The sequence below is a fragment of the Astatotilapia calliptera genome, chromosome 5 (genome assembly GCF_900246225.1).
Source record: "Astatotilapia calliptera chromosome 5, fAstCal1.2, whole genome shotgun sequence".
NCBI lineage: Eukaryota > Metazoa > Chordata > Actinopteri > Cichliformes > Cichlidae > Astatotilapia > Astatotilapia calliptera.
The window spans coordinates 22036016-22049077 of NC_039306.1; positions in this window are offsets into that span (position 1 = coordinate 22036016).

Genomic DNA, 13062 nt, shown 5'->3' on the forward strand with positions numbered 1-13062 from the left:
CCTCGACCTCAACCCTAATGAAAATTTGAAGCTTGAACTTAAAAGCCAGGTCTGTACCAGAAACCAACCAAATACTGAAATTGTCAATGGCTACTATAACTGTCAACTACTATATCACAACTGTAGAGCTATAAATGTCTTTATTTTTGTAATTCTTCTTTGTCAAAAAACACAATGGCATGATTTCAATACGCTTCTTTAACCCCTTTGCAAAGGTAAATAAAACTAATAAAGATAATTTGGTTGTGTGTACATCCTTTTTTTCAGATTTCATCAACCAGCTGTCAAGATGGTGGCCCAGGGATGATGATTTGGGCTTGTTTTGCACCTGGGCACCTTATAGTCACTGAAATGAACTATCAATGTATTCTAGAGTCAAATGTGAGGGCAAATCAGCTGAACAAGAAAGAACTCAAGGTGACATAATGTCCCAGTTAAATTCCAGACCTCAACCAGATTGAAATGCTGCAGGACATTAAAAGGGCTGTGCCTAAAAAACACCTACACACCTTATTGAACTAAAGCAATACTGTAAAGAGTAGAGGGCCAAAATTCCCCTACAACAATGTGAGAACCTGATAAAGTTATACAGGACAATGATTGTTTCAAGATATTTCCTCTAAAGGTGGTTCTACAAGCTACTGAGTCATGACATGTACCTAGTTTTTCCAAACACTGTTTCTAATAATGACACTGTAAAATAGTTCATGTATTGTTGTTCATCTATTCATTTGATGTGTTTAAACAATTTGAGAACCTGCCATGGACCTGATTCATCTTCTTTTAAAAAAAAAATGTCCTAATGTTTAAAACCTTACAGCTGCTTCAGTTTTTTAACAGGTGCATTTTATATGGCAAAAATTTGTCTCTAGGTTTTTCAATCACATAAACTCCCATGTTGTGTGGTTTACACTGAAAAGAGTCATGGTACTGAACCAAACAATACACTTACAGGTTCATAAATGAAAACATCAATCAAAAAGAGCCAGAAGTGAAGAATTTAGTCAATGTTTCATTTTTGGCCTGTTTGTCACTAAAAGCAAAATCTGTCATAGACTAAAATTATTAGGGCCCGAGCACTAAAAGTGCGAAGGCCCTATTGTATCTGCTCCGTTTATTATTATTATTATTTTTTTTTTTATTATTTATTTATTTATTTTCATTGAAATGAATTGCCTTTTTGAGGGCTTTAACATGCTCAAAAACTCATGAAATTTTGCACACATGCCAGGTCTGGTGAAAAATTTCGTATTTTAATGGATTTACATATGAGCACTGGGAAATGGCTCTAGAGCGCCACCTGTGCCTTGTTAAATGCAGCCCTACGAACACATTGTTTGAGCTACATACATGAAATCTGGCACACATGTGTATCATACCAAGACGAACAAAAAAGTCAATTGGCCCACTGACGCAAACCCAACAGGAAGTCCGCAATTTAGAAGTGAAGGTGACATTTTGGCACTAATTTTGCTATTTCCATGCCTCGAACTTTTGCGAACTCCTCCTTGGGATTTGGTTGTATAAGCTTCATTTTTGGTCAGTGTCAACTACACACCTGGGCCATGTTAAATTGCGGAGCTTTGGAGTTTTCGGGATACGGTGAGGCCGTGGCGCCACGGCGAATTTCGATGACTCGCCATGAAAATCTTATTGCCTCTCATTCTGTCATACATTGTCCGATTTGGACCAAAGAGCACACATATGATAAGGCTCCATATTTGACATCAGGGACAGCGCCACCTAGTGGGAACAGGAAATGTCATGTTTTACACTTTGGGGTACGGTATTGTGATGGGCGACATCTGCAGCCTCAAATTTCTCCAGGAAAGCCTTAAGGAGTTGGTCTTGGGTTACAGAGAAAACGGTGACTTTTTGCCAAAGGGTGTGAACCCTGCAGCATGGCGAACTTTGATGTCTCGCCATGAAGAAACAAATTAGTATAACTCACTGAAATCCAGTTTGATCAGTACCAGACTTCACAGGCATGATGTCAGACCCGCCCTGAACAGATTGATGTGCCCATTGTCAGGAATATGCAGAGCGCCACCTAGTGGCAACAGGAAATATCATGGCTTTAATTTTGTTGTACTGATTTTCACAGGTTCATCATGGCCACCTCAAAAGTGGTGAATATCACCATCAGTCCTTCATGATGCTTCAGTGCGAAAATTGTGACTTTAAACTGAACAGCGCACCCTGGTGGCAACGCGGTTCACCATGAAAAATAAAGTTGCTTTTGAGGGGCTTGGAAAGTTTAAAAAGTCTTGAAATTTGGCACACACCTCCAATGTGATGAAGGCTTTCTTGTTATGTGATCATTTTTAAGGAAAATGGTAAAATGGCTCCACAGTGCCCCCTAAAAAATGTCAAAACATCAGCCCCTGCTCTGTGTTTTATCTATGAGTCTGAAACCTGGTAAGCTTATGGAAGATATCAAGATGTACAAAAAATTATCTTGGAGCAATATCCCAAATCCAACAGGAAGTCAGCCATTTTAAAATTAATGTGTAATTTTATCGACATTTTGCCCTCTTTTCAGGCCTCATACTTTGACGAACTCCTCCAAGGGATTTCATCAGATTGAACAATTCTCCAGTGTGTGGAATCTAAAGACCTTTTTGATGTTGAATTGCGAAGCTTTTTACGTTCAGGGAAACGGGGTGGTCATGGCGACACGTGGAGTTTCAATCACTCGCCAAAAAGCAGTAATCTGCTGTCACTCCAAAACACAATGTCCAATCTCTCCCAAAGGTCACAGGTGTGATGAGAGTCGAGCTCGGAAATGTTTGATATGCCATTTGTCAGTAATGGTTAGAGAACCACCTAGTGGGAGGACTATAATCATGATTGAATGAGATGAAATGTTAGCTGGATGTTAAATGCATGAATTCCATCAATGTGACATCAGATCGGAGGTGCTGGTTTCAGGTGTTGGGCGTGGCCCGACGCGCCGGGGGTGCGAGGGCCCTCATAACGCTGCTTGCAGCTTTAATTTAATTTGTTATTAATAATGTGATTATTTTGGGGAACAGCACAGATGGTGTATTTGCGGATCCATCCATCCATTCGCTTCCGCTTATCCTTTTCAGGGTCACGGGGGGCACTGGAGCCTATCCCAGCTGTCATAGGGCGAGAGGCGGGGTACACCCTGTACTGGTTGCCAGTCTGTCGCAGGGCCAACACACAGGGACAGACAACCATTCGCACTCTCATTCACTCGCACATTCACACCTAGTGACAATTTGGATTATCCAATTAACCTATCCCCACAAGCTGCATGTCTTTGGACAGTGGGAGGAAGCCGGAGTACCCGGAGGGAACCCACGCAAACACGGGGAGAACATGCAAACTCCACACAGAAAGATCCCGGCCTGATGGTGGAATTGAACTCAGGACCTTCTTGCTGTGCGGCAACAGTGCTAACCACCGTGCCACCGTGCTGCCCGTATTTGCGGATGTTTTTATTATTCATCCAGTTTTTCAGCAAGTGAAGACATGTATAAAACTCCATGTTTGGAGTTTTATACATTCTGGTAGCAGAATGTGTTGCTGTTCACATGTAACTTGAGAAGAGCTTCTAAGACAATCTGGTGGATGTCTCTGTCTCGTCTACAGTACACTATACAAATAATTTACTCGGGACATCTATATCCCATGCTTAGAGTTTTTTAAATGGCTCACTTATTTCCAATAGACATTAAACTGCAGTTCTTTAATGCTCCACTAGATGGAGACATTGTTAGCTCACGACACTTCCTTCATAAACTCCCCCAACACTGTGATTTGAAGGGTGAGGAATATAGACAACATATTGCAAAACATTTGTGGCTGAAAGCAAGTTACAGGTAAGAATTTTGTAATCTACAGGGTTGTGTGTTTAAAAAAAAAAAAAAAAAGTCTCATAGGGGAATGACGGCACACTTAACTATGTGAGGTCCATGTGCAGTAAAGACAGTAAGTCTGTTTTCTATATTTAACATAAATTGCACAATTTCCAGTCATTTTTGACAATTTCATAAACAAAACAGTGTATTATTGTGTTTAAGTAAAACCTTAATCATCAAATTTATTTCACAGTGCTGGTGATTTTTGGTTAGCCTGCTATGGGGCTCCAAAAGCTCAAACCCAGTGTTTTAAATTAATCAAGTCTTGAAACAATTCTTGGAACTCTAAACAGCATGGTTTACAGTTAATTTTACTGCTTGTTACAAGGTTTGGGAGCTTCGTTGAGGTTCTCCGTCAGATAACTGTGCACATAGAATTTTGAAATGATTACATCCAATAGAAAGTTGAGCTTTAAAGCTGTTAGCTCGGAGGTGGTTGTTCCAGTTTTGAACAGCTGTAACAAGATTGATGCTAGTCTGTTTATGTTGTACACATTATATGTGTGAGAATCACACACACACACACACACACACACACACACACACACACACACAACCATGGCTACATCACTTTAACATACAGACCGAAGGAGCTGGGATCTGTTGGATGAGTCACTGTACCTGTTCGTACTCTTGAATCACAGCTACCTCTCTCTCTCTCTCTCTCTCTCTCTATATGTATATATATATATATATATATATATATATATATATATATATATATATATATATATATATATATATATATATACATACAGTGGGGCAAAAAAGTATTTAGTCAGCCACCGATTGTGCAAGTTCCCCCACCTAAAATGATGACAGAGGTCAGTAATTTGCACCAGAGGTACACTTCAACTGTGAGAGACAGAATGTGGAAAAAAAAATCCATGAATCCACATGGTAGGATTTGTAAAGAATTTATTCATAAATCAGGGTGGAAAATAAGTATTTGGTCAATAACAAAAATACAACTCAATACTTTGTAACATAACCTTTGTTGGCAATAACAGAGGTCAAACGTTTACTATAGGTCTTTACCAGGTTTGCACACACAGTAGCTGGTATTTTGGCCCATTCCTCCATGCAGATCTTCTCGAGAGCAGTGATGTTTTGGGGCTGTCGCCGAGCAACACGGACTTTCAACTCCCGCCACAGATTTTCTATGGGGTTGAGGTCTGGAGACTGGCTAGGCCACTCCAGGACTTTCAAATGCTTCTTACGGAGCCACTCCTTTGTTGCCCGGGCGGTGTGTTTTGGATCATTGTCATGTTGGAAGACCCAGCCTCGTTTCATCTTCAAAGTTCTCACTGATGGAAGGAGGTTTTGGCTCAAAATCTCACGATACATGGCCCCATTCATTCTGTCCTTAACACGGATCAGTCGTCCTGTCCCCTTGGCAGAAAAACAGCCCCATAGCATGATGTTTCCATCCCCATGCTTCACAGTAGGTATGGTGTTCTTGGGATGCAACTCAGTATTCTTCTTCCTCCAAACACGACGAGTTGAGTTTATACCAAAAAGTTCTACTTTGGTTTCATCTGACCACATGACATTCTCCCAATCCTCTGCTGTATCATCCATGTGCTCTCTGGCAAACTTCAGACGGGCCTGGACATGCACTGGCTTCAGCAGCGGAACACGTCTGGCACTGCGGGATTTGATTCCCTGCCGTTGTAGTGTGTTACTGATGGTGACCTTTGTTACTTTGGTCCCAGCTCTCTGCAGGTCATTCACCAGGTCCCCCCGTGTGGTTCTGGGATCTTTGCTCACCGTTCTCATGATCATTTTGACCCCACGGGATGAGATCTTGCGTGGAGCCCCAGATCGAGGGAGATTATCAGTGGTCTTGTATGTCTTCCATTTTCTGATGATTGCTCCCACAGTTGATTTTTTCACACCAAGCTGCTTGCCTATTGTAGATTCACTCTTCCCAGTCTGGTGCAGGTCTACAATACTTTTCCTGGTGTCCTTTGAAAGCTCTTTGGTCTTGGCCATGGCGGAGTTTGGAGTCTGACTGTTTGAGGCTGTGGACAGGTGTCTTTTATACAGATGATGAGTTCAAACAGGTGCCATTCATACAGGTAACGAGTGGGGGACAGAAAAGCTTCTTACAGAAGACATTACAGGTCTGTGTGAGCCAGAGATTTTCCTTGTTTGAGGTGACCAAATACTTATTTTCCACCCTAATTTACGAATAAATTCTTTACAAATCCTACCATGTGAATTCATGGATTTTTTTTTTCACATTCTGTCTCTCACAGTTGAAGTGTACCTCTGGTGCAAATTACTGACCTCTGTCATCATTTTAAGTGGGGGAACTTGCACAATCGGTGGCTGACTAAATACTTTTTTGCCCCACTGTATGTATATATATATATATATATATATATATATATATATGTATACTTTTTTTTTTTTTTTTACACCCAGCACGCCCCTGCGGGCGGTTTATCCTTCAAGCTCGGGTCCTCTACCAGAGGCCTGGGAGCTTGAGGGTCCTGCGCAGTATCTTAGCTGTTCCCAGGACTGCGCTCTTCTGGACAGAGATCTCCGATGTTGTTCCCGGGATCTGCTGGAGCCACTTGCCTAGCTTGGGAGTCACCGCACCTAGTGTTCCGATTACCACGGGGACCACCGTTACCTTCACCCTCCACATCCTCTCGAGCTCTTCTCTGAGCCCTTGGTATTTCTCCATATATATATATATATATATATATATATATATATATATATATATATATATATATATATGTATATATATATATATATGTATGTATATATATATATAAACCAGCTGTTCTCCACAGAACCAGCAAAGGTGTACTCTCAGTGGCAAGGGAACAATAAGAGAACAGCACCACCAAGGCTGGAGACGGAGCAATACTGGAAGAGCATATGGGAGAAGGATGCAACCCATAACGGTAATGCTCAGTGGCTAGTGGATCTGAGGGCAGACCACAGCGACCTCCCTGAACAGGGTCCAGTAACCATCACAGTGGCAGATATCCAAGAAAGGGTCTCCAGTATGAAGAGTTGGACAGCACCAGGGCCCGACATGGTTCACGCCTACTGGCTGAAGAAGCTAACTGCACTCCACGAGCGTCTGGCAGCACAAATGAACCAGCTGCTAGTTAACGAGATACACCCGGAATGGCTAACTGAAGGCCGGACGGTCCTGATCCCCAAGGACCCCAAGAAGGGACCGGTCCCCTCCAACTACCGACCAATAACCTGCCTCAGTACTACATGGAAGCTCCTGTCAGGCATCATATCGGCTAAGATGAACAGGCACATGGGTCAATACATGAGCGGGACACAGAAAGGAATTGGCAAGAATACCAGAGGTGCAAAACACCAGCTACTGGTAGACAGAACAATCAGCCGAGACTGCAAGACCAGACTGACCAACCTGTGCACTGCCTGGATTGATTACAAGAAGGCCTATGACTCAATGCCCCACAGCTGGATACTGGAATGCCTAGAATTGTACAAGATCAATGGGACCCTAAGAGCCTTCATCAGGAACTCAATGGGGATGTGGCGTACAACACTAGAGGCCAACTCCAAGCCCATAGCACAAGTTACCATCAAGTGCGGGATCTACCAAGGAGATGCTCTGTCCCCACTGCTGTTCTGCATAGGCCTGAACCCCCTCAGTGAGATCATTAACAAGACTGGCTACGGATACCGACTACGGAACGGAGCAGTTGTCAGCCACCTCCTGTACATGGATGACATCAAGCTGTATGCCAAGAGTGAACGAGACATCGATTCACTGATCCACACTACCAGGCTATACAGCAATGACATTGGAATGTCGTTCGGACTGGAGAAGTGTAGTCGGATGGTAACAAAGAGAGGGAAGGTAGTCAGAACTGAGGGGATTGAACTACCAGAAGGCAACATTGCAGACATAGAGGACAGTTACAAGTACCTGGGGATCCCGCAGGCAAATGGGAACCATGAAGAGGCCGCTAGAAAGGCTGCAACCACCAAGTACCTGCAGAGGGTCAGGCAAGTCCTGAGGAGTCAGCTGAATGGTAAGAACAAGATCCGGGCCATCAACACATACGCCCTGCCCGTGATCAGGTACCCTGCTGGGGTAATAGGCTGGCCAAAGGAGGAGATAGAAGCCACTGACATAAAGACAAGAAAGCTCCTGACCATGCATGGAGGGTTTCACCCCAAGTCCAGCACCCTGAGGCTGTACGCTAAGCGGAAGGAAGGGGGCCGGGGACTGGTGAGTGTCAGCACCACAGTCCAGGATGAGACAAGGAACATCCAAGAATACATTGGGAAGATGGCCCCAACTGACCGAGTGCTCAGTGAATACCTCAGGCAGCAGAAACCCAAGAAAGAGGAGGGAGACGAGGAACCATCATGGAAGGACAGGCCCCTGCACGGTATGTACCACCGGCAGATAGAGGAGGTGGCTGATATCCAGAAATCCTACCAGTGGCTGGACAAAGCTGGACTGAAAGACAGCACAGAGGCACTAATCATGGCAGCACAAGAACAAGCTCTGAGTACAAGATCCATAGAGGCTGGGGTCTATCACACCAGGCAAGACCCCAGGTGCAGGCTGTGTAAAGATGCCCCAGAGACAATCCAGCACATAACAGCAGGGTGCAAGATGCTAGCAGGCAAGGCATACATGGAACGCCATAACCAAGTGGCCGGCATAGTGTACAGGAACATCTGTGCCGAGTATAACCTAGAAGTCCCGAGGTCAAAATGGGAGATGCCCCCAAGGGTGGTGGAGAATGACCGAGCTAAGATCCTGTGGGACTTCCAGATACAGACGGACAAAATGGTGGTGGCTAACCAACCGGACATAGTGGTGGTAGACAAACAGAAGAAGACGGCCGTAGTGATCGATGTAGCGGTTCCGAATGACAGCAATATCAGGAAGAAGGAACACGAGAAGCTGGAGAAATACCAAGGGCTCAGAGAAGAGCTCGAGAGGATGTGGAGGGTGAAGGTAACGGTGGTCCCCGTGGTAATCGGAGCACTAGGTGCGGTGACTCCCAAGCTAGGCGAATGGCTCCAGCAGATCCCGGGAATAACATCGGAGATCTCTGTCCAGAAGAGCGCAGTCCTGGGAACAGCTAAGATACTGCGCAGGACCCTCAAGCTCCCAGGCCTCTGGTAGAGGACCCGAGCTTGAAGGATAAACCGCCCGCAGGGGCGTGCTGGGTGTTTTTTTTTTATATATATATATATATATATATATATATATATATATCCACAGAACCAGCAAAGGTGTACTCTCAGTGGCAAGGGAACAATAAGAGAACAGCACCACCAAGGCTGGAGACGGAGCAATACTGGAAGAGCATATGGGGGAAGGATGCAACCCATAACGGCAATGCTCAGTGGCTAGAGGATCTGAGGGCAGACCACAGCGACCTCCCTGAACAGGGTCCAGTAACCATCACAGTGGCAGATATCCAAGAAAGGGTCTCCAGTATGAAGAGTTGGACAGCACCAGGGCCCGACATGGTTCACGCCTACTGGCTGAAGAAGCTGACTGCACTCCACGAGCATCTGGCAGCACAAATGAACCAGCTGCTAGTTAACGAGACACACCCGGAATGGCTAACTGAAGGCCGGACGGTCCTGATCCCCAAGGACCCCAAGAAGGGACCAGTCCCCTCCAACTACAGACCAATAACCTGCCTCAGTACTACATGGAAGCTCCTGTCAGGCATCATATCGGCTAAGATGAACAGGCACATGGGTCAATACATGAGCGGGACACAGAAAGGAATTGGCAAGAATACCAGAGGCGCAAAACACCAGCTACTGGTAGACAGAACAATCAGCCGAGACTGCAAGACCAGACTGACCAACCTGTGCACTGCCTGGATTGATTACAAGAAGGCCTATGACTCAATGCCCCACAGCTGGATACTGGAATGCCTAGAATTGTACAAGATCAATGGGACCCTAAGAGCCTTCATCAGGAACTCAATGGGGATATGGCGTACAACACTAGAGGCCAACTCCAAGCCCATAGCACAAGTCACCATCAAGTGCGGGATCTACCAAGGAGATGCTCTGTCCCCACTGCTGTTCTGCATAGGCCTGAACCCCCTCAGTGAGATCATTAACAAGACTGGCTACGGATACCGACTACGGAACGGAGCAGTTGTCAGCCACCTCCTGTACATGGATGACATCAAGCTGTATGCCAAGAGTGAACGAGACATCGATTCACTGATCCACACTACCAGGCTATACAGCAATGACATTGGAATGTCGTTCGGACTGGAGAAGTGTAGTCGGATGGTATCAAAGAGAGGGAAGGTAGTCAGAACTGAGGGAATTGAACTACCAGAAGGCAACATTGCAGACATAGAGGACAGTTACAAGTACCTGGGGATCCCGCAGGCAAATGGGAACCATGAAGAGGCCGCTAGAAAGGCTGCAACCACCAAGTACCTGCAGAGGGTCAGGCAAGTCCTGAGGAGTCAGCTGAATGGTAAGAACAAGATCCGGGCCATCAACACGTACGCCCTGCCCGTGATCAGGTACCCTGCTGGGGTAATAAGCTGGCCAAAGGAGGAGATAGAAGCCACTGACATAAAGACAAGAAAGCTCCTTACCATGCATGGAGGGTTTCACCCCAAGTCCAGCACCCTGAGGCTGTACGCTAAGCGGAAGGAAGGGGGCCGGGGACTGGTGAGTGTCAGCACCACAGTCCAGGATGAGACAACGAACATCCAAGAATACATTGGGAAGATGGCCCCAACTGACCGAGTGCTCAGTGAATACCTCAGGCAGCAGAAACCCAAGAAAGAGGATGGAGACGAGGAACCATCATGGAAGGACAGGCCCCTGCACGGTATGTACCACCGGCAGATAGAGGAGGTGGCTGATATCCAGAAATCCTACCAGTGGCTGGACAAAGCTGGACTGAAAGACAGCACAGAGGCACTAATCATGGCAGCACAAGAACAAGCTCTGAGCACAAGATCCATAGAGGCTGGGGTCTATCACACCAGGCAAGACCCCAGGTGCAGGCTGTGTAAAGATGCCCCAGAGACAATCCAGCACATAACAGCAGGGTGCAAGATGCTAGCAGGCAAGGCATACATGGAACGCCATAACCAAGTGGCCGGCATAGTGTACAGGAACATCTGTGCTGAGTACAACCTGGAAGTCCCGAGGTCAAAATGGGAGATGCCCCCAAGGGTGGTGGAGAATGACCGAGCTAAGATCCTGTGGGACTTCCAGATACAGACGGACAAAATGGTGGTGGCTAACCAACCGGACATAGTGGTGGTAGACAAACAGAAGAAGACTGCCGTAGTGATCGATGTAGCGGTTCCGAATGACAGCAATATCAGGAAGAAGGAACACGAGAAGCTGGAGAAATACCAAGGGCTCAGAGAAGAGCTCGAGAGGATGTGGAGGGTGAAGGTAACGGTGGTCCCCGTGGTAATCGGAGCACTAGGTGCGGTGACTCCCAAGCTAGGCGAGTGGCTCCAGCAGATCCCGGGAATAACATCGGAGATCTCTGTCCAGAAGAGCGCAGTCCTGGGAACAGCTAAGATACTGCGCAGGACCCTCAAGCTCCCAGGCCTCTGGTAGAGGACCTGAGCTTGAAGGATAAACCGCCCGCAGGGGCGTGCTGGGTGTTTTTATATATATATATATATATATATATATATATATATATATATATATATATGGAGAGAGAGAGAGTTTAAGAATAAACTTGTTTTATAGTTATAACAAGTTGCAGACTTCTTGTTTATTCTCTGCCCAACTCTGCTTGGATCAACTGATCGTTGTGTTTGTGGCATTTCAAACACACATTGCCAACAGGCAAGCTGCCCTCTGGTCAACAAACTATGCATTATCAGCACTCACTTTACAGAATGTTGTCCAATTCTTATCTGATAAAGGATTTCATCTGCTCAACAGTCCTGGTTCTTCTTTGTTGTATATTCAATTTCATGACACACCAGATGTTTTCAGTTGGTGAAAGGTCTGCGCTGCAGGCAGGCCAATTCATCACCCGGACTCTCCTATTACAAAGCCATGCTGTTGCAATAGCTGCATTATGTGATTTAGCATTGCCTTGCTGAAATATGCAAGATCTTGCATGTAAAACGCAACATCTGGGAGGGAGCATATGTTGCTCTAAAACCTGCATATACCTGTCTGCATTGATGGCACCTTTCCACATTTGAAAGATGCCAATTCCAAAGGCACTAAAGCACTTTCATACTATCAGAGATTCAGGCTTTTCGAACTTAATGCTGACAACAAACTGGATAGTCCTCCTCTCTTCTCTCCTCTCTCGTCTTCAGTTTCTCCAAAGGAGATTTTCAAGTTTTGATTTGTCTTACCAAGGAACAGTTTTACACCTCACATCAGTCCTTTTTAAATTAGCTTTGGTCCAGAGAAAATTATGGCATTTCTGTGTCATGTTCACTTATGGTTTCTTCCTTACACGGTGAAGCTTTAGCCTGTATTTGTGGATGAGACAGCAAACTGTGGTCACAGTGATTTCTGGATGTGTTCTTGAGGCTGTGCAGTGATTTCAATGGCAGGATCATGCCTTCTTGTACTGTCTGAGGGCCTGGAGATTATGGGCATCCAATATTGATTTTTGGCCTTGTGTTTTTGTGCAAGGAGATTTCTCCAGATTCTCGGAATCTTTTGTCAATATTATGTGTTATAGACGATAAGATATTCAAAATGTTCACAATGTTTGAAGAAGATTATTCTTAAATTGCTCCACAATTTGTAGACAGTTGTGCTCATCTTTAACATGCTAAGATGCTCTTTTATTTACCAAATCATGTTACTGAGCAGTTGCCAGCAGTTGCCACTGCACAGACTCAAACTTTTTTTCCACGTGACTGTATTTACAGTGATGCTGTGCTTTTCCAGTTAGAATAATTAGATGCAAATGCTGCCATCAAATTCCAAGCTAATATTGAGCTGAGGTAATATTTCTCATGAAATGTTAAAATGTTTCAGTTTAAACACGTGGAATGCAGTGCTCTGAAAATCTCATAAATCCACATTTAGTTCACATCAGAACAGAGAAAATACACCAGTGGTGTATTTTCTCTGTTCTGATGTGAACTAAATGTGGATTTATGAGATTTTCAGAGCACTGCATTCTATCTTTACTTACATATTACAACATATTACA